Source organism: Miniopterus natalensis, chromosome 17, assembly GCF_054644295.1.
Source record: "Miniopterus natalensis isolate mMinNat1 chromosome 17, mMinNat1.hap1, whole genome shotgun sequence".
NCBI classification, from domain to species: Eukaryota; Metazoa; Chordata; class Mammalia; order Chiroptera; family Miniopteridae; genus Miniopterus; species Miniopterus natalensis.
In genome coordinates this window covers 21,026,489-21,049,433 of record NC_142097.1, presented here as the reverse complement: position 1 = coordinate 21,049,433, position 22,945 = coordinate 21,026,489, and positions in this window count along the sequence as shown.

Below are 22,945 nucleotides of genomic sequence, written 5' to 3'. Positions count from 1 at the left end.
AGCATGGCCAGCAGCTACCACACTAGGACACACACTTGTGGTCACTCTATGCAAAGATGTGGGGTGGTTTTTTTCCCCTTATAGTTTGAATGGTTTGAAGGAAAGGAAATTACAGAACACTGTGGATCCCTCATAGCTACATCCTTAAGGGAGACAGTATGGTGTGCTAGAAAGTGTTCTGGCTGTGGAGGTGAGGAGGCCTGTCACTTATTAACTCCCTGGCATGTGATTAATACATAATCTCTTTGAGACCCAGTTTCCAAGCACTTGCAGTAAGAGTAATAATGTTTACAAAAAGGTGTTATGGAGAGTAAAGGCAAAAGTGTGGGATTTACAGATAGCATTTCCGCCTCACCTCTAGCTAGTCCTGCCGTGTAGATCATGCACCGGGGGTGATAGCCAGCAGATGGCGCAATGGAGCTAATGCCGTTCCAGGCTTTGCTCCTAAGAGAGGTGCTCAGGCTCTGCTTCCCAGGAGGGGGAGGACACCAGCCGTTAGTGCAAATTGGAAACGCCAATTAGGAAAAATATATGCACCCCTGTGTTCATAGCAGCACAGTTTACAATAGCTAAGATCTGAAAACAGCCAAGTGCCCATCAGTAGATGAGTGGATAGAAAAGCTGTGGGACATTTACACCATGGAATACTAGGCAGCTGTAATAAAAGAAGGATCTCTTACCTTTTGGGACACTATGTTTGGACCTGGAGAATATTATGCTAAGCGAAATAAGCCAGGCAGGGAAAGACAAGTATCACCTGAACACGACAGGACCACAGACATGGACGCATGAAACAGACTGACAGATCTCAGAGAGAAGATGGGAAGGAGGGCAGGAAGACATTAAGCAAAGAACTTGTGGGCATATATGCACGGCCTGTGGACACAGATGGTGGACAAGTGGGGGCCTGGGGGGGTGGGAGATGGGTGGAGGAGGGCAAGGGGGGAAATGGGGGATATCTGTAACACTCTCAACAATAAAATAAATTTTTTAAAAAATTGGGAACACCATTAGGTACGATAGCCTCCTGGTGTCACTATTTACAGTGTGATCCAAGTGACTTAAGACAGAGAGTAGAGAAGAATCAGGACAAGGGAGTAAAAATAAAGGCATTTGATTCATACCTCAGTTTCCTCATCTGTAAAATAGAGGCCTCATAGCTAAAGCTCCCAAGATTAAATAGCGGTTTCATTTCACGGCCTTCTCACTGAGGCATACACTCGGGGGCACAGCCTTTACAGGACCTGGGAGAAAGTGGACACTAGTTTAATCCAAGATTAATTAATAGAGCTCCGTTTGTAAGGAACAAACAGTTCATTTTTTCTCTTTTTATTATGGCAAATGTAAACACATGCAAAGCAGAGCGACCAGTGTAACGGTACACCGCGTACCGGTCACCGGTCACCGAGACTCAGTCACTGTTACTCTTTCATGACCCCGCCCGCTTCCCCTCAGCTCACGCTATTTTGAAGCAAATTCCAGACATTATTTTATTACATACTATTTCTGTCTGTACCTCTAAAAGATAAGAATTCCTTTTCATCGTGATTTATCTTACCTTTTTATTATATTTACTGTTATAGTTTTATTTCCTCTTTATTAGATATGTGATCTTCACCGTGTATCCTATTTTATTTGCTTAATGTGTCTCCCTTTCTCTTTCTCCTACTATATGTTTTGTATTTAGAAAGGTTTCCATTTTTGTTCTAACAGTTATCTTATACTAAAACCTTTAAGTACTACCATTGCTCCCTTCTTTTTTTTGATTCTTATCTATGAGTGTCCTGCTATGAGTAATAGTCATAATAAAATTAGCCAGTTTCCTCTCTTTCCTTCATCCCCTCCATGCCCCAAACCCCCAACTTTGTTTTAGATTGTCTGGATTCGGGGTGAATACTTTGTAAGTTATATAAATGTCTAATCACTTTGTTGTACATCTGAAACTAATATAAATGTCAATTGTAACTTAAAAAAAAACACCCAGAAAAAATTGTCTTCATCATTCTTGATTTTTAGAATTTTCATAAAGTTTTAGAATCAGTTTATGAATTTTCATAAAAAATCCTTCTAAGATTTTGATGGGAATTATATTAAATTTAAATTTGAGGAAAACTCATACCTTCATAGTCATGAGTCTTGTCATCCATGAACAGGGCATATCACTCCATTTATTAAGATATTTTCAAATTTTTTCTAGTAATGTCATGTAGTTTACTGACCTTAATTTGTTAGATTTATACTTAGGTAATTGTTGGTTTTTTGGATGATACTGTAGAGGCATTTACAAAATTTATTCTTTAATTGTAGGACTTAAAAGCTTTTAACTAGTCTTTCCTCTCATCAGGCAACTATGAGCACCAAAGCCGAGCAGGCAGGGACTGTGGGCGGGACACAGGGCCTCAGGCAGGGCTGCGGTCACACATGCTTCCCATTATTCAAGTAGGTAAGTTTTTTTTATTTAACAATTTTTTTGAATTTAATTTTTCAATTACAGTTTACTTTCAATATTATTTTATATTGGTTTCAAGTGTACAGCACAGTGATTAGACAATCATATACTTTACCAAGTGTTCCCCCTGATATTTTCAAAATCCACCTGGCACCATACATAGTTATTAAAAATTGCTGACTATTTTCCCTCTGCTGTACTTTACACCCCTGTGACTATTCTGTAACTACAAATCTGTACTTCTTAATCCCTTCACCTCTTTCACCCAATCCCCCAACACCCCCAAATAGGTAAGTCTTGACTTCTTTCCATCCTGGTCTGTCCAGGGAGAATTAGAAGTTCGGTGCTCTCTGAACTCTCACAATTGTGTGCTCCCGGGAAATGTGGCAGAAATCCGCCTGAATGCCTGAGGCCTCCCTCTGCTCCTGCCCTGCCTGAGGGAAAGGCTGGTCATGAGGCCCTTTATCCCAACATTCTCAAGTAGGAGAATCCTGAAAAACATCTTCATCTTTTTAAAGGAATATATACCTATTATAGAAAAGTCAGAAACTACAGAACGGATTGATATCAAAATGTGCCCATAATCTCATCAACCAGGAGATAAACATAGTTATAGGTTTGTTCATATCCTTGTATATATATTTTTTCAGGGGGTGTGGCACAAAATAATCATTGCATTACAGTTCACAAACATCGTAAAACTTTCCTTTTTTCAGCTTTCCAGGAGAGTGGATGCATTGCTACACCTCTATTTTTTACCCTAAAGGCTTCAAAGCATTTTCATTGTGGATATACCTCATTTTGCTTACTAATTTTGGACCAACGGATATTTAGGTATCTCCACAGGCCTGTCCAAACAGCTCGTGCTGCACATATGCCTCACATACTGAGGTTTTTAAAATGATTATTTGGAGGAGAAAGCTGGAGATAAGCTAACATTCTGTGTAAACTGGGGGGAGTTGTTAAGTGCAAGAGTGGGCTGGTTTTTATTGGTTTATTGGTTCTATGGGTATCACTTTTTGGTTTCTCAATCTCTTGGCAAGGAGTGGCTATGACTTCCAAGAGAACGAGGCTTTTGGTTCATTCAACCGAAAGGCACTTTGGGGATCTGTGAATTTTTTTCTCAAAGTCAAGGGCTCATTTGGGATTAAGAAATGAACTTTGAAAGGCACTGCCTCCCAGGAATATTTTCCTACAACAACCTGTTCCCAGACTTCCAAGGCATGTGCTAGGCCTTGAGTGTGCTCAGGAGCTTGGCATTTCAAGAAGGCTAATGAAATAACTACATAACCACATAAAAAAGAGCACTTGAAAAAATCTTTCCCTATGTAGGTTTTTAAAAAATATATATGTTTGTTGATTTCAGAGAGAGGAAGGGAGAGGGAGAGAGAGATAGAAACATCAATGATAAGAGAGGGTTATTGATCAGCTGCCTCCTGCATGCCCCTGACTGGGGATCAAGTCTGCAACTTGGGCATGTGCCCTGACTGGGAATCGAACAGTGATCTCCTGGATCCTAGGCCAATGCTCAGCCACTGAGCCACACCCGGCTGGGCCCCAATATGGGTTTTTTACATGACTTTCTTTTCTAAACTATGCATGGACAGATGGTGAGGGAAGAGACTCACAGCTACCTGGCCAAGCTGGAGGGAGTCTCAAAATCCTGTGAGCCTGTCACATATATAGGTACATTTCTGCGATGCTAGGGAGGTAGAGCCAACTCTGTTTCACAGCAGAGAATTAGGGAATGATGTGTGGTCAAGAGGCCACAAATACAGGCTGTATATGGGAGACGCAGCCAGCCCAGAGGTGGTGAAGAGCTTTCTTTGGCTGGTTAAAAAATGCCTACCCAAAAAATATATAATCTTTTGTTTTTTTAAAAAATAAATATGGGTGAGCAGGTGGGCATCCCAAAGAGCTCTGAGCAAACTTTCCTTTAAAGCTTATAAAGCCCATTGCAGATGACAGTGTGTCCTTGTGTTACACATGAAACCTAGATAATCCATGCATGCCTTTCTATTGAAACTTTAACACCTGGCCAGGAAAACCCTGCCAGTGAGCACCTTCCCTCTTTGGAAGAGAAGGTCGGCGTGGTACAGGGCATGCAGCATTTACCTAAAAGCCAACCAGACCTGGAGCAGAAGACTGGCCCCTCTGCTCGTTAAGAGTGTGATGCTGGGTAAGTCATCTAGCTACTTGGACCCTGAGCCTGTTCATCTGTAAAATCTATAAAATTCTGCTACTGAGACGATGTTTTAAAGCTGTAGCGAGTGTAAAGTGAGATAATACATGTGAAAGGGCCCGTGCATGGTGAGTGTTAATCACCTTCCCCTAACATATGGCTCCAAATCTGGGTGACCACAGAGTGTGAGAAATCTGTCTGCCTACAGAGTGTCTACAGAGTGGATTGTTTATAGAATGAATAAGTAACAGGTATTTTCATTTTATTAAATTCCTCTTGAGGATGCTGCCATGAACATGACTCAACTTTAATAACTTCCAGTCTCTGAGTCTCTCCCTTCCAGACTTCAGACTCCTAGGAGGAAAGAAGTTGACTCAAAGGTCTGGATCTGGATCTTTCAACCAATGTCAAAGAGTCCAGGTCACTCTGTGAAAATATGGCCACTAAGTTGTTTTCCAGAATAGGGAGTGTTGCTGTGAGTCTTATAACCAACTCAGGAGGGCTCTCCTGCAGCCAGCCTGCCCTTGTGCACATTCACATTCGTATCCTAAGGTGCTCTTCTAATATGATGCACTTTCCATGTACACCCACTAACACACTCAGTTTCCCCCAGTAGAATGACATATCCAGCTGTTGTATGTAGTGAGGCATCTACGGCCACCTTTCCGAAAATTTTCCATCACTCTTCTGTTTCCATCCTGATCCCATCTTCATTAGTTATCTACAACCTTTAGAATAAATGGTAAAATATTCCATGATGAACAGTCCCACACAAGCAGAACTCTATTATATAATCTTGGATTAAAATAGAAAGTGTTGACTTTCTATTTAAGAGGGCGAGGAAAAGAGAAAATAAATATTACTGAAAATAAAGATTCTATTTAAAAATAAAAATATGTAACATATATTATAGTTTAGCACTATGAAGAAAAATATCGGGGGGAGATGCCTTTTTTTTTTTTTTTTTTGCAAATAGTTATGAGGCTTCCTCCTACATCCAGTCTAAGCTCTTCTGGTCTTAAGCAAGCATCTCAACAGGGCAGAACTCTAGCCAGGTGAGATGAACCAAAGCTTCAGTCATGAGGAGCCAGAGCATTAAAGGTCTGCCTGTGGGGAATGGCATTGGATTTTTATTAACCTCCACCTCTACTTGTGCTGATCTAAAAAAAGTATTCCAGGCACACATCTGGGTCATCTGGGTTCCATCCATACTGCCTCCAGTCCCCATAGTGACCAGCAACACTTCTTCTAAAAGGTCTCCCCTTCCCTTTCCTACACCCAATGTGTCACATTACTTTAAGCCCAAGGTTCCAAGACTTAACAGTCCTAGAGAGAGGAAAGAAGTTATAGTCTATTTATGCCCACATCTGGCTGTCTGGCTGCTCCTATCTCCTATCCATTCCCTCCCACCCTATCTCCCTGGTTTTGCTCACATATTCCTGGGAGTCCCTGAGGTGTCCACACGTGCTCACAAACAACCCATTCAGATCCTCATCTGGCCTCTGTGGTGTGGTCTGCTCTCTGCAAAGCCTCTTGAGCCTGGAGGCCCATCACTGCCCCCGGTGTCAGTGTCCTTGTGGCCATACTGCCCTGTGCAGCAGGGCCCTCTCTCCAGGGGATCCCAAAGCTGAGAGTCCATCCAATTGCTAAGATGGTGCCTTGTTCCCATTAGTCCTGACCTGCTCACACATGGTCACAGCATGTTCGGGACAGCAAGGAGAGACTGCCTCACTCTTCACAGGGCTCAAAAGTACTGTGAGATACTGGCTGAAGGCAGGTAGGATGCCAGTTCCTCCACCTCTGTCTCTGACATGGGCACAGAAGACTTCCTGGCAAGTTCTCCCCTGCAGATTCGCGTAAACCAACTCCGAGAGAGCACTGGCTGAGCCTGTCAAACCAGTCAGCTGGCTCTACCAGGTGTCCTTGAGCCTTGAGAAAATCAGGCACAGCCTGGGACAGACTCGCCCTGAGGGAAAGATGAGACTGAAGTAGAAGAATTCAGCTCAGCAACACTGCTGTGGCTGCCAGAGGAGATGGGGATCTAACTGGCTAGGGGATTATAGCCTGGATTTATCCACAGTTCCCTTAGTCTATGCTTGAGCCAATGGGGCCAAGGCTGCAAGGAAAAAACCAAAAACAACAGGAAATACTTAGCCTCTGGGTTTCTCTTTCCTGGCTCACGTCCTCCTAAGATTAATGGGCAGCTATTACCTGTGATGTCTTGGGCCTTAGGGAGTCTCTAGTTCTACACCTAGAGAAAAGGGCCACGAGAGACATCCAATCTACATTTTGTTTGAAGCTTTGGTTCTGTGAAGGTGAAGCAGGGCTGAGGGAAGCTGACCTGCCTCACACCTACGAAGCTGGGCCAGAGTGTGTATCTGGAGCTTAAGCCCTCAGGCATCTGGCCAAGGATAACACACTTGTGTGTGCCGCTTTCTCAAACAAGCTCTTTGCAGCAAGAGCCACAGCCTTCCCATTCGGCAAGCAGGACCACTGAAGATTAAAGGCTGCCATGTGAGCAAATAAAAGTGGGGTAGGGAAAGCACCTTATCCACACCCAGAACTTCATGGGCATCATGTCAGTGTCAACCCAACAATGTCATCATACTGAGCATCTCCAATTCGCAGATGAGAAATTGGGCAAAGCTTAACTTGTTCATGCTTATTGAACAACTTAGTTGTAGGGTTGAAGGAGAGAAACCTATTCTGACTCCTCACTCATGCTCTTTGCTCACCAGCGGCCCTGCCTTTTCCTCGACTGGGCTTCCCCATCAGGGCTTAGGTGTGCCTGTCATATTGCGGGGGCCAGGGTAAGGAGGAGCTGGGTTGTTTTAAAGGGATGGTGGCCTTGAAAAAGAAAAATCCTGCCCAGCCGGGGGTGGTTCAGTGGTTGAGCATCGACCTAGGATCCAGAAGATTGGGGTTCGATTCCCGGTCAGGGCACATGCCCAGGTTTCAGGCTCCATCCCCTGCAGGGGGCGTGCAGGAGGCAGCCGATCAATGACTCTCTCATCATTGATGTTTCAGCTCTCTCCCTCCCTCTCCCTTCCTGTCTCTGAAATCAATAAAGATATATTTTAAAAAAAGAAAAAAAAGAAAGAAAGAAAAAGAAAAATCCTAGTTTGAAGGCTGATAAAGTGCCAGTAGAATGAATGGATGAATGAATGAATGAATGAATGCATGCATGAATACAACACATGGACATAAACAGAGAAATATAACTACAATTTAAAAGTAGCAAATTATATAAGTTTTCAGAGGGAAAGACAAGACTGCTTATAAAGGAATCAGATTAATTTCAGAATTCTCAGCAGCAATTCTAATCTGCAAGATAATGAAGAAATATCCTCAAAGTGTTAAAGAAAATATTTAAACCTAGACCTATCCAGGCAAACTATCACTTTTTATGTGAGGACAAAATAAAGATATCTTCAGGCATCCAAAGTCAAAAAGACCCTTTTTAAAAACACTCTTAGAGGAAAGAAAATATGGTAAATAAGAAACATGAAATATACTGCCAGAAACAAATCTTAATTTAACACTGAGGATAATAAATATAAATGGGTTAAACTTATTGATCAAAGACCTCTCTGGTTGGATAAAAATGAGAACAATAAATCAAGCAAGTATTGCTTTAAGAAACATGAAAAAAATTCAAGTTTTAAAATAAAGAAATGAGACATTTTACTGAGCAAATATAAATGAAAAGAATGTTGAATTATCATTTTTTATATTTGGCAAATACTGTAGATTTTAATGTCAACATATTAAAAAAAGAAGGATGTTATTTAGTGTTAAAAGGAGTGATAAATTAAGAAGGTAATTATGATCATGGGCATATGTGTTTCTAAAAATTTCCTTGAAATATACATAAAGCAACAACTGATAGAAGTATAAGAAATACCTGAATAAATAATTTTAGTTAGGGAGAGTGACTTAGCATGGGGATCCCAGTGGCTGTCAGCTCTCTCCCAGGAGCCACAGGCCTGGGTCTTCCCTAATGTGACTCCGTCCGCTCTGCCCTCCCTCTTCCAAAGCCAGGCTCCAGGCCCAGAAGAAGAGCAAAACTGGATGAAGTGATGCCATGGCTGACATCAGGCCCAGCTGCAATGACTAATGACCCCCTACCTTAGCACCAACCAATCAGTAAAGACCACGACCTGGAAAGCTGATGAATGTTCTTTTGAGATTCTCTCCGAGACCTATCATAAAATCCATGCCTTTAGAAACAGATAAATACCCTTAGGAGGAAGGACCCAGTGCATGTCCCCCAACCCCATCTGGTGCTTTTCCCCATCCCCCTCTTTCCCAATGTTCTCTCTCTGGAGCACGCCTGTGCCTTTCTCCCTCTCCTTCCCTCAGACACATTTTCTTTGCCTTTCTTTCTTTTTAAAATAAGTTTTTTATAAATATGTTTTTCATTGATTTAGAGAGGAAGGGAGAGGGGGAGAGAGAGAGAAACATCAATGAGAGAGAACCATCAATCAGCTGCCTCCTCTAGGCCCCTTATTAGAGTCCACAACCCTGGCACGTGCCCTGACCAGGAATGGAACTGGGACCTCTGGGTACATGGGATGACTCTCAACCAACTGGACCACACTGGCCAGGGCTTCTTTGCCATTCTTTCTCCTAAGCTCCAAGGGCCCTTCTTTTGCTTCTATAACTGGTTTCCTGAGTCCACACAACCCAACTGGCTCACATCTTCCAGGGCTTACTTCTTCTACCCCCTATGACTTTCTAAATAAACTTTTGCTTGTATTTGAACTAAAAAAAAAAAAAAAAAAATTGTAGTTAGAAATTTTATATCTCAGAAACTGATGGATAATATAGAAAAACGAATATAAAATAAAAGCAATTTAAATTATAAAGATTAATAAACTCAAACTAGTAGATAATAGAGAATTTTTACACTCAACAACAGAGAATACATTATTTTAGTATATATAGAGCATTTATAAAAACCAAACATGCATTAAGCCACAGAGAAATTCAAAACCTAGTCCCTAAGATTCAACACCATACAGATTATGTTATCTAACAATAATGAAAAGCAATTAAATCATTAACAATTCTCAAATTCTTCCAGAAAGCAGAAAAGGGAATAAGTTCTAACTCATTCTAGGGGACTAACATTATACTGACATCAAAACCAGATAAAGACATCACAATAAACAAAAATTATGGACCAATATCCTTTATTAGAAAAAAATGCAAAAATCCTCAACAAAATACTAGCAAACTGAATCCAACAGCATATTAAAAGGATTATAGATCATGACCTGGTAGAATGTATCTCAAGAAGGCAAGAAAATCAATCAATGGAATACACCACATTGAAGGAATGAAGGAAGAAAATCACATGATCATCTAAATTGATCCAGAAGAAGCATTTGACAAAATCCTCAGAAAACTAGGAGTACAAGAGAATTTCCTCAATACGATAAAGGGCATTTATAAAAAATTCACACTCAATGGTGAAAGACTAAATGCTTTCCTCCTAAGATCAGGGAAAAGACAAGGATTTCTGCTTTTACCACTGCTATTCAACAGTTTGGCAAGAAAAAGACATAAAAGGCATACAAATTGGAAAGAAAGAAGTAAAGCTATCTCTAGTTACAGATGACATGCTCCTATGCAGAGAAAATACCAAAGAATCCACACAAAAATTTACAAGAGCTAATAAATGAATTCAGTAAAGTTGCAGAGCATAAGATCAATACACAAAACAGCACACCAGTGATGAACGACCAATAAAAAAAATTAAGAAAACAATTTCATTTATAATAACTTCCAAGGGCATAAAATACCCAAGAATAAATTTAACGGAGGAGGTTAACTGTTTCACCGTCCCGTGCCAGATTTTCATGCTGGGATACTAAGATTATAATTACCTTTGTCTTCTAAATAGATCAGCTCATGAAACCCAGGTTCCTGCCATTGCCCTGAGCGTATTTGGCCTGTGTCCACTCTTGACACCCATTTCCATACATATTAACACTCTTGGATGCAAACAAAAAAGCCAATTCTGACCAACTTGAGAGAGCAGGAATTTTGGAAAGACATTATTACACAGATCACAGGAACAATAGAAAAGACTGGTGAACTAGGCTTGGGAAAGTATCAAAGGCCAGAATATGACAGGTAGCAGAGGACATAGCCAAGTTCAGCTCATGGCAACAGTCCGGTTAGGATGCTGTCGCGGGCACCTCTGCTGTTGCAAATTGTTTTCGACTATCCCTAGGCCTTGGTGTCACCCCCTGCCGACCCGCGTCGTCAGAAAGAAGCAATTCCAAACCCCACCCGCTAGGAAGTGGGACAAGAGCGTCTGGCCCTTGTCAATTTCCATAAGGAGAAATAGAGTTTTCCCCAAAGCATAGAGGGGGTTGGAATGCAGGTGAGAAAAACGAGAAGCTCACGAAAGAGCACAAACAACTTTCTAGGGACACCAGGAACATCCGAAGGGAGGAATGTAAGTGGAAGTTGTAGGATGCCTTCCGCAAGTATCTTTGCAGGGGACGCTCATACCTTGGCACTCAGAATGCAGACAGTAGGTGGAATTGTTTGAGAACATTTTAGGGGTATGTTCATGAACCCCCGTAAATGACCAAGACAGACTGAAGCCTGGTGGGACTTGGGATGTGGGTACCAGGCAGTAAAAGAAGACAGCAAAGCTCATATGGCCTCATCCTAACGCACAGGCTTGTGAGGCCATGAGCCACGGGGGTTATAAGATGTGCTATGTGAGAAGCAAGAGCAGTGTGGGGGACAGGGACAAGCACATGTGGGAGACCGATCTCAGCAGGTTAAGCGGGGGGATCGAGGTGGAAAATTGAACAGAGAGCGCACCGGGAGATGGAGCTTGTAACCGCCAGCCCAGCCCACCGTCGTGGTCAGGGCTTCTCTGGGAGACGCAGGCTCCCCCTCTGCCTCAGGAAAACTGGATCAGAGACTCCACCTCAGAGCCCGTGTGCTGCCTGGACCCTCACTGGACCCCCGATCACTCCCGGGCAGCAGAGGCTGCTTCCCAGGCCGCGCCACTCAAAGCCCCACATCCCAAGGCCAGGGTTGCTCTCCTAGAGTGAGGCATCCGGGCCTGCTGCAGGTCGGTGCGTTGCCTTAGGATAGGGTATCCCCGCACTCGCTCCCGCTCCTGCTCCTTCTGAGTCTTGCCCTAATAAGAGCTACTCCAATAGGCCCGCTATGTGCTAGAAGGTTATTATTACTATTATTATTATTATTGCTTGACCAAAATCATATTCACAGAATGCTTGAGAATTGTTTAGAGACATGGGCATGGAAGGAAGGAAGAAACTAGCTGGGGGGACCTTGCCTCTGATCTACCCTGAGTGCCTTGCATTCATGGGCTCAGTGCAGGGTGCACGGATGGCCCTGCCCACCCACAGAGGGTCCGCTAGAAAGCCTCAATGGGAAGAATGACACGGTCTCAATGATGCTACAGATAAGGTTTATTTTGGACACAAGCTCTTTGGAAGCTGTCACTCTACTACTTTAGATCTTTGTCTTCTAGGGCTGCAAGTCCAGGGATAGAGAATAGAAAGGAATGGTTCTGGAAGAATCTTGGTATGCCAAGCATCGGACTCATGGATTCGTGAGAAATCTTCTGGGGCTGGTCTGCAGGCAGGCTTAATAAACGCCCAGTGCGTCTTCCACAGGGCCACCAAGTTCATTCTTCTGAAATATAAATTTGGTGATGACACTCCCTCTGCTCAGAAATCTCCAGCAATCTACCAAACTCTCTGGCAGGCAGCTTATTCCTCTTTGGACCTGGCTTGGATGACCCTCTACTGAGATGCTGAGATGTTGTGCCCCTGAGATGCTGCGACTTTTACCCAGCGCAGTCACTTTCCCATTCTCCCATCATCTGAACTGCCCTTCCTCGCTCCGGCAAACTTAATGCCTCCTTTAAGCTCTCCCTTAAATGTTCTCTAGTCTCTGACAACCTTCCCAACCCCCACCGATCCACCCACCCAGGCAAAACCAATAACTGTTCCCTGTGCTTCCACAGACCTTAGCAACAGCCTGCGCAAAGCCGTGGTCAACCTGGGTTGTGGTTATGCACATAGTCCTCCCTCCCTGACCTGATTGTGTTTACCTTTCTATCTCAACTTCAGCACAATGCCTGACTGACACAGGAGATACTCAGTAATTGGGGTTCTTTTTCCTTTCCCTCCCCCTCCCACGATCACCCACTTTCCAGGAAGAAGGCAGCCCCCTTGGTGGGGAAGGGAAGGAGGGTGAGAAACCCTGGGTTAATAATGACCTATGAATCTAGGATCGTGGTTTCTTGTCTCAATTGAGAGCCCCCCAGGGATAGGAATAGGGTTTCTCTTCAAGGAGAGGGTCTTAGATAATGCAACCAGGTGCCCTTCTGCCATTCACTTCCAGCTTCTTTCTCTCGGAGTTATCCAGACTCCTGTGTGCAGTGGACATGTGAGCACCCATCTGCCCCAGGAAAGTCACTGGGGAGTTGTTTGCACCCTGGGACAGCTCTTGATTTATACTCACCACGTGGAGAACAGTTGTGCAGACATGACCGCATCCATTGCTGCAACATTTCATTCTCCTGGGACAGGAGTTATCTCCTGAGCATCTCTCAACACAACTTCCAATGTGTCCTTTGTGCACTCTGGGGCAGACTCCAGGTCTTTGTAGCCCTGAAACACACAATGGTGTTTGTGGAGGGCGGAATGGTCACTAAACAGATGTGAAGACTGATGTTAGAGATCGAACTGCCTCACCGCTGGCAGGACTTCCACTATTTCCATTTCTTCCTTCATGCCCCTGGACCCCTCCCTCAGGCTCAGCAGCTCCACTCTCACACTTAAGTCCCCATTTTCACAGTCAGGCCTTCAGGAGGACGTTCTCCCTGCTCCAAAGGCTGCACAGCCCCAGCAGGCAAGAAACCTGCACTGTCATAACCCTCTTCTTTCCACCCTATAAAAAGATATTTTTAAAAATCTCTGAACACAGCTGTCTCTCCACCTCACACATACCCCATGTTCATCCCGCAGCTACTCCCTGTTGGAGCCCCACATCCAAGGCACATCTAGAGAGAACTCCAACTTCTAATCAGACCAATCTGCTCTGTATAAGAAGAATGGGGCCCTGGCTGGTGTGGCTCAGTTGGTTGGAGCATCTTCCCATACACCGAGAGGTTGCAGGTTCGATCTTGGTCAGGGCACATACCTAGGTTATAGGTTCGATCCCCGGTCGGGGCACATAGGAAAGGCAACCAATTGATGTTCTCTCTCACCTCTCTCTCTGTCTTTCTCTCTCTCCCTCTCTCCCCCTCTCTCTCTAAAATCAATAAGCATATCCTTGGGTAAGGATTTTTTTTAAAAAGAAGAATAGGAAACACAGGATGCTCACTCTCCTGAAGGTCAAAGAAAGTGGGTCTGATCAATGCCAAATCTCCACTCTGCAGCCTGTTTCTGTGCCAAACCATCCCCAGGTCTGCAGTTGGGCTCTGAGCCTCCTCTGTTCTCAGGTAGGACCCCCTTAGCACCCTCACCTTTGGGAGGAAGTCTCCGAGCGCAGGCCATCTCCATCCCCAAAATGATGAAAGCCACTAGAACAAAAGCTGTGCCGGTCTTCATGTTGGTCTTTGATGTGAATGCACACACTGAGCTCAGCCCCAATTTATGCCCTCAGTGTCACTTTCTGGAGTTTGGGGCGGGGCAGTAGAGCAGGAAATATATAACATGACCTAGTTACTTTGTTCTATTTCATAACTGGTTTCTCTCTAATTAGGGTATGTTTTTTGGACATGCAAATTCCAAACAGGAGAGTTCAGGCACACTTTGTTCATTGCTACATGACAACTTGGCCCTGGTGTCATTAGAAACTAAGTCCAAAGAAAAGAATTTTCTCTGTGTAATTTAGAATTTCAAAGTAAGAGCGTAAACTAGGAAGCCAGGTGTTGCTCCATCTGGTGCCTCCCTGGAGGTCCAGTTCCGGAGGATTCAATGTGCTTCTGGGAGAGGTGGTGAATGTGTTGTGCTTTGGAGCCAGCCCAGGGCTGAGATCCCTGAGTAGGGGTGGAATGAGGACCACCCCTTAATCGCAAAGGTAGTGATAGGTAGGTAGTAATGTCGTTCATCCAAGGAGATGGATGTTCAAAGATCACAAGCTGGCAGAGCCCTTGGGGGTTGAGAGACAGGGTCCATCTTGATGGTTGGTGGTCTCTGAGCCTACCCCGCTCCATACTGAGAGGTTCCTAGAGAGAGGCCTGTGTGGGTGAGCTACAATGAGCTGAACTACAGGAAAAGAATACTAAATGTTGCACAGGGGTCTGAGTAAGAAGCCCACTCTCTTTCTTATCCAGATTACAGAATTTCAGAGAAGGAGGTGTATAGGTAAAACTCTAATCACCATGGGAATGAAGAGATAGCCTGCTTTGTCCTCAGTGGTCAGATCTGGGACAAGCACCTCATGACCACCTATGGGGAGGCCTGGATAAGTTACTCTAAGATCACAGAAACACTAAGCAAGCCAAGAGAGGAGGGCTCAGGCCAGCCACCCCAGGTAGTTATCTTACACCCAGCATCTCAGAATCTTTGGAGGCTCAAAGGGTACAAGCATCCAGGAGCACTCAGTCTGAAGGAGAGACCACAGTACCTGAGGAGGACATGACAGCTCAGTACAGGGTGGACATCAATGGCCCAAGGCAGCACAGAGCACAGCAAAGAGCAATCCCCAATCCAAGATGGCATGCTGGATGCCAGGCTGCTGAGAAGCATGGCCTTGGTGAGTGAGTGGGACCAAAGTGGACAGCCCCAAAGAACTGGCAGGAAAACTCTCCTGAGCACTGTTGGCAAGGGGAGGACTCTCTAATCCCTCTCTAAAGTGACTTAGACATGAATAGTCTCACTTAGTTAACATAATCTTTACAAGTTTTTTTCTTTTTTTCATGTGTTTGCTGCACATCTTTCTAAGCCCTTTTTTTTTTTTTTTTGCTTTTACATACACAGATGTGTGTATACAAACATGCCCCTTTTCTGCAGAAATGAAGTTATATTGTGTGTATCTTGCTGTTTTATTCACTTAACATTATATCTTGGAGAGATTTCCATCTTAGTATCTTTCCCACACCTTTTCTAAAACAACCACTGTCTAATATTCTATTATATGAGAGGTTCATAATTTCTTTAAGCAAATTTCAATTGTTGAACATTTAGGCTGTTTCTGTATCATAAACAATTTATATGCACCATATACTTTGTATGTGTTCTTTGTTTACATATGTCAGTATTTGCCCCTAAATAGATGTCCAAACTTGGAAACTCAAAGGGTGTGTTTACTGTAGAGTTGGAATATATTGCCTAATTGTCCTCCAAAAAGACTAACTTATTTACACCTCCTCCCGCAGGGAAGGAGACATGGATTTCTCACATGCTGACCCAACGCATTTGTAATCTTAATTCCCCAAGTTAAAACTTTTAAAGGGCTATTTCAAACTGTATATTCCCACACTCCCCTTGGGATGTACCCCAGTTGGGAATGCGGGGCAAAGAACTCTCACCACAGTTACGAAAAGAAATTTAATTAGCGGAAATTATATATGACGACATAATCTGGTGTTTGCTACTCTAGCACTTGGAGTTTCCTGTATGAAGCAAAGGGTAATTATGGCCTATCATGGTTTTGCTAAAGCAGGCATTTCAATAATGGGAGCTGCAGGTCTGCTAAGGAGGGCCTCCCTTCAACAATAACAACACTTGATCTACATAAAGCACATGATTGTACATCGGGACCTGTGCCTGTACTTCACACCTGTCGCCTCACTGAAGCCTCACAAGCCTGTGGGGTTGCTTCCATTGGCATCCCCATGTGACAGGTGAAGGGACCGAGACTCCAAGGAAGTCCATGCTTTGCAAACACGTCAACCCCGTCTCAGACCCACCAATGGGGGATGGGTGGAGGGAGACGGGGGTGTGGATGGGGGACATCTGTAGTAGTCAACAATAAAAAATAACAACTGTTTAAAAATGATGCAAAAGAAGAAGAAAAAACCCCAAAAATGGTTATGATAGCACATTTTGTACTGTGTATTTTAACACAATTAAAAAAAAAGAAAACCATTAAGGAAGAAGACTGAGCCTAGACATTGGGAATCCCTGCATGTCTTTGGCCTGCAATACCTACTCTTCATGCATGTAGCCATCGAGGCCTTACTCCTTTTTTTCAGGCTAGCAAGTGAGAGCTTGAGGGTGTAGCAGCTCCTGTGTTTAGACTCCTAAATTTGCTAGAATTCCATATTCCAAAGAGCCATTTCCTAGCCCTGCCAAATCCTAACCTCATGCTCAGCTCGCCAGTCCCAGACCTTGTTCAGGTTCCGTTGTTGTCTTGTTTCCTGAAAAGCTGAGGATAAACACCAAGACATTTGGTTATAGAGCATGAGGCTTAGGTCAGAGACAGAAACTGTAAAAATCAGATGGCGCAGATCTGGCCAAGGAAGTCACCTCAATACAGGTGGGCTTGTTTGCCTTTCTATGTTATTGTACATGTGTAGCAAATAATATTTTGAAAAACTTCACAAGGCGTCTTCTCTCACTCCCCCAATTTCTTCTACTTATTCCCATACTCCGTGTTGCAAGCAATCAATTATAACCTAGACTCACTGCCCTCAGGGGAGGGCGGACATGGCTTAGAGAAACAAATCAATTGAGTTCCTCAGTGGGTTTTTCTTAAAACTCTAACGGAAATAATTGTTCTGAAAGCACAGGCTTTCCATTTTAAGACCTGGGCTTCTTGAGAAAAAAGGATCTGAGTTGGGGAACAGAAGGTGTCTGTAAGGACAAGCCCCAAAGGAAACTGAAGATAGGGTTGATACCATAAAGGATATATGTGCTTTTTAAATTCGTGATGATTTTAAGAGCTAATTTCCCACATATTGGAAGACAAAATAAGATGGGCACTGCCCGGCCGGGCATGGCTCAGCGGTTGAGCATCGACCTAGAATCCAGGAGATCAGGGTTCGATTCCCGGTCAGGGCACATGCCCGGGTTGCGGGCTCGATCCCCAGTCAGGGGCCTGCAGGAGGCAGCCAATCAATGACTCTCTCATCATTGATGTTTCTATCTCTCTTTCTCTCCTTCTCCCTTCTTTTCTGAAATCAATAAAGATAGATTTTTTTAAAAAAGAAAAAAGATGGGCACTGGTGGGAGAATAAAGTGAAAGATGTGAATCAAACAGTTAGACATTTGAGAATGATCCTAATCGGGCCCCCATCCTGCCCAGGAAGAGGGCGGACTGTAGATGTAGGGAACAGGAGGGACACGTGGCCCAAGAAGACTGTCAGCCTTTCCAAGAAGCCTCAGGCATGGTGGGCACAGAGGAGCCTAGAATGAGACAAAAGGAATACTGTCAACAACCTAACCCAGGAGGCCATGGGAGGACAAGTGACAAACCAGAGAAGTGATAGCCAGTGACCAGAGGGCTGAGATGCACCCCAGCAGATGCTAGCGAAGGTCAAGTTTCCTTCAACAAGGAGCAAGTTTCCTGAGCCCTCCATACCCTAACCACACACCAGCCCCCCCAGAATGCAGATGGACTGTGGGAAGAAGGGGTGAAGGAAAAGAAGGATGGCAGGTAGAACATTCTCAACAGGAGAAAATCATCAGGAAACAATTATGTTTACTCTGTGGCCAGATTAAATGAGCTACCACCAAAAGAAATGGGGATGGGAGAGTTGGGTTCAATTATGGAAAAAATAAAGTTGCATTTTTGCACCTCAAAGACTGTGACTTTGAAATTCATAAGCATCGCAGAGAATAGTCTTATGAAACTTATCAAGGATACTTCCAACAACCCCTTTGGGTAGGGAATTGAGTAAAGGGAAGAGAAGGTAGCATTTTCAGTGCTTCAGGAACTTAATTATGTCAGAATTAAATTTGTCCCAGAGCACAATTAATAACTTTGTAAATCTAGACACGTGGAAGGAGAGGCTTAAAGTGCCCTTAGGGTAAAGGCTAGAAATCTAAGGCCCTGATGGTTTGGGCATTCCTTATTATTGCTTTCACTGCTCCATTTTCTGACACTTTTAAAAGGCTGTTGAATCTCCGAATGAATTCACAAAAGAGTGGTAGGTAGCAGCCTTCATTGCTTCCAGGGAAGAGAACTGGATACTTGGGTGTAGAGCTGGAAGGGAGATTTATTTTTTGTTGCATATCCTTTGAAATTTTACACGATGTCTACTGTTACCTATTCAAAAATTATTAATTTCAAGACCATCGAGTACATGGCATTAAAACTATTGGAGGGGGGCAGTCTCCCAACCATGCTGTTAGTATGAAGCCTGTTTCTCCCTAAAACGAAAATTGGAACTTTCTCTTTTCTTCTAAATGAATATTTTACACAATTATCAAATATCTAAAAATAAAACTATTGTCGAAGTAAGAAACACCTACACCTGTAGATAATTTTTATGAGTTTATTTGAGCCAAGCTGACAATTGCCGAGAAGCAGAACCTCTACGGATTGAGAAAATGCTCCTGAGAATGGCAGTTTTACAGCTTATTTTATGCATTAGAATAAAAGGAGGAGACGTAAGGAGGGTTACATGAAATTCGTTGGTGGTAGATTAAGGAAGGCGCAAGAAAGCAAAGCAGGGAAATCTCTTGAATTAGATAAAAAACAAAATGAATAGACATATAGTTCTTTTACATCGGTGGGTACAAGCCAGTTAACATTTACAGCACATAGAGGTGGTATTTGGGCAACAAGACAGCAATGTGGTCTCGTGCTGGTGGTTGTGTAATTGTACCGTTGAGGAGTCTGGAAAAGATAATTACTCCGACATCTCAAAGGTGTGTTATCTTGGTTAAACAAAGACAATAAACAAGCTCACTTAAAGGTAAAGCTTAACCTTTGCCAAGGAAGCTACAGGCCTAGAATGTAACAGCCATGACCCGCTTTCAGTTAGGAATTTTAATGTTCAGACCATCCTTTGGTTGCTTTGGGTCCCTTGAATTTGTAAGGCCGCCTTGCAGGCCTCCCCTGAGCTTGTCAGGTTTAGTGTGTGACCCCTTTTCGTCCACACTATTCAAAAAGTAGAAAAATGCAGTCATAATTTTGTCTCCATTTCCCCTGTTTTTCTATTTTCCTGTCTGCTTAGACTCAGTGGAACCCAAGAGGAGAGGCGTTAAGAAGGGAGAACAGGTGGAGACAACTAGAAAAGAGAGGACAAGTCCCTTGGGCCTGTGAAGGGTGAGTATGGAAAGCAGCTCTGGACAGCCATGTGGCCGCTGGGCTCAGTCATCAGGAAGAACTGTGGCTCCTTTCAACATCCGCAGCTCAACTTGCTTCCTGGGTCCCTGCTTCTGCTTGCTCAGCTCCTGGCCTCCTCGGAGAAAAATGCCTGTCAGGGGAGCATTCTCGAAGGTTCTGGGTGGGAGTGAGATAGACAGAGGACAAAAGTTTGCATACACCAGAACATGAGGCAACAGATTCCCTCCTGTCTGGAAAGGGAACTGGGGAGGCAGGCACTGCACAGGCCCGATTCCAGAAGCGGCTCCGTGAACAGTAGCCTCCGTCCCCTGTCCTGTTCTGGCTCTGGCCCCTCCCAGAGACCCAGAGAAACCTCAGCTGAAATGTCAAGTAAGGAGATATCAGCTCCCCATTTTCAGGATATGAAAAGGGGGTTTTATGAAAAGTGGAGAGAGGAAAAAACAGCCTCATATTGCGCAACAGGTGAAGTCCCATGTTGCCCCACCACAGGGACTCCATGCTTTAGTTTACAATGCCTAGGAGAAGCACTTGTTCCAGAGGGTATTCTGGTCTCGTGATGCAACCTCTGTGGAACTGAGTTCCTCCCTAACAATTTGCTCAGGGGCAGGGAGGTGTGGGGGAAAATTCCACCGTGAGGGAGAGACCCAGATTCTGGCCTTAACTCTGCCCCTTCTCTAATAATAAGCCAAGAGACAGGTCACAGCTCTGTTCTAGACTTCATGTGACAAATGAGAAGACAGAATCTTCCAGATAGGAATCTGAGCCCCCCGCTTCTCAGAGGGCCACAAGAGTCTCAAGAAGAGGCAGGCTTCCTCTTCACCTGGCTGATGGGTTCTGTGCCCTTGGTGAAGCCTCGGTCCTCATTCTTACCTGCTGACGCAGACCCTCCTCTTGAGATGTCTCACCTCATTATAGTCCACCACCTTGGAATGTGTGCACTTCACCCTGGGTTTATCCTTCAGGGAAGTTTGTCTCACCTTCTAGAATGTTCCATTACCTTTCATACTGAGCTGGGGGGAGTCACTGTCAGCAACTCTTTAGTCGGTGACTGTGTTAACTTTCTATTGCTGCTGTAACAAATCACTATACACCTGATGTCCTAAAACAGCACACATTTTATTCTCTTTAAGTATTGGAGGTCAGAAGTCCAAAATCTGTTTCGCTGACCTAAAAACAAGGCTTCAGCAGGACTGCTTTCCCTCTGGAGGCTTGAGGGGAGAGACCATTATTTCCTTGACTTTTCCGTCTGCATCCTTGCATTCCTTGGCTCCTGGTCTCTCCCTCTACCTTCAAAGCCAATAGTGTAGGTAGCATCTTGCTTCAGTTGTCACATTGCCTTCTTGTCTTCTGTCATCAAATCTTCCCATGGCCCCTCTTATAAGGACACGTATGACTACATTTAGGGCCCAACCAGATAATCTAGAATAATCTCTCCCTCTCAAAAGCCTTAATTTGATTGCATCTGCAAAGTCCTTTTTGTCATATAAGGTAATATTCACAGGTTCTGGGGATTAAGATATGGATATTTGGAGGGCCTGCCATGGGGATCTATACCTTGTCTCAGGCTTGGGGATCATCCATTCTCTCTCCCAACACTTCCTTCAAAATAGATTGAGTATCGTTAGCCAAAGACCACACCCTAACCTCTCAGGCCACCCCAGATACCCCCCCTCCATTCATTTCCTTCAGGTCCTAGGACAGTGCCATTCAATAGGACTTTCTGCCATGATGGAAATGTTCTATATCTTTGCTCTCTGGCAGGGAGCCACTGGCCACATGTGGCCAGGGAGCACTTGAAATATGATTAGTGCAGCCCAACCGGGCGTGGCTCAGCGGTTGAGTGATCGGGGTTCGATTCCTGGTCAGGGCACATGCACGAGTTGCGGGCTCCATCAATGACTCCCATCATTGATGTTTCTATCTCTCTCTCTCCCTCTCCTTTCCTCTCTCTGAAATCAATAAAGATATATTTTAAAAAAAAGAAAGAAAGAAAGAAAGAAAGAAAGAAAGAAAGAAAGAAAGAAAGAAAGAAAGAAAGAAAGAAAGAAATATGACTAGTGCAAGTGATTGAATTATACATTTACTTTAATTTTTAATTAAATTTAATTGAAATTTAAATGGGCACTTATGGCTAATGACTAATGTATGGAATAGCTCAGGTCTAGGCAGATGAAAGGCAGACAGCGAGACCAGTCGGGCTCTTCTTTTGTTAGCCTCTTCCCATACTTTTTTGGATCAACTCTGCCCCCAACCTCCTTTTCTCAGTCCCTGTGGAATCTAAAGGAGGTTTTTACTCATGCTCTGGGATGGTGGGTGGCTGAGGGCAGGGCAGAGAAGGGAATTGTGTCTGTTTGGCCCCAGAGAAGTACAGGGTCCCAGCTCTGCCTGTGCATTGGACTAAGAACACTCAAATGTTTTTCAAGGTTACCCCCTCTTCACCCTACTTGCACAATGGGTTGTCCTTTTTGGCTCCAAGGAGGCATGTCACGAGGAGCACAGAAAAGGGGATTAACCTGGGACTTGGCACTGGCTGGAGTTCTGCTCTGTCACACGCTTGCTGGGTGGCCTTTAGCAAGTCAGTTCTCAGCACTTGGCCCTCAGTTTTCACAGTATGAGAGGGTTGGGTGAGATGGCTTGAGAGGTTCCTCCCAGCTTTAATAGACTATAGTTCTGTGTTCTGTAGATCAAAGTCTGATTGTGCACGTGATTCTATCTCGGAGCCCCGTTCTGACTCATGTAATAGGAAGCTCTGTTTGAAAGGTTATTAAGGAGACATGGCTTTAGGTTACTCTCACAACATTCCAGAACCAAATCTGACATTCTTTGTTCTTCACTTTTGCTTAGAGCTTTAGAGAGCTAATCCGCTAACTAATCTAATCCATTTGATGACTCTGGGAAGATAGACACTATGCCCACTGTAAGTGAAAAAGTTAAGGCTCAGAGAGGGAAACAGAAACTTCCAGATGCCAGGCCCTGTGATGGATGCTTTACACACCACCTCGTAACAGCCCTTCAAAGCAGATAATATTGCCCCCCTTTACAGGTGTGAAAATTGAGGTCCAGCA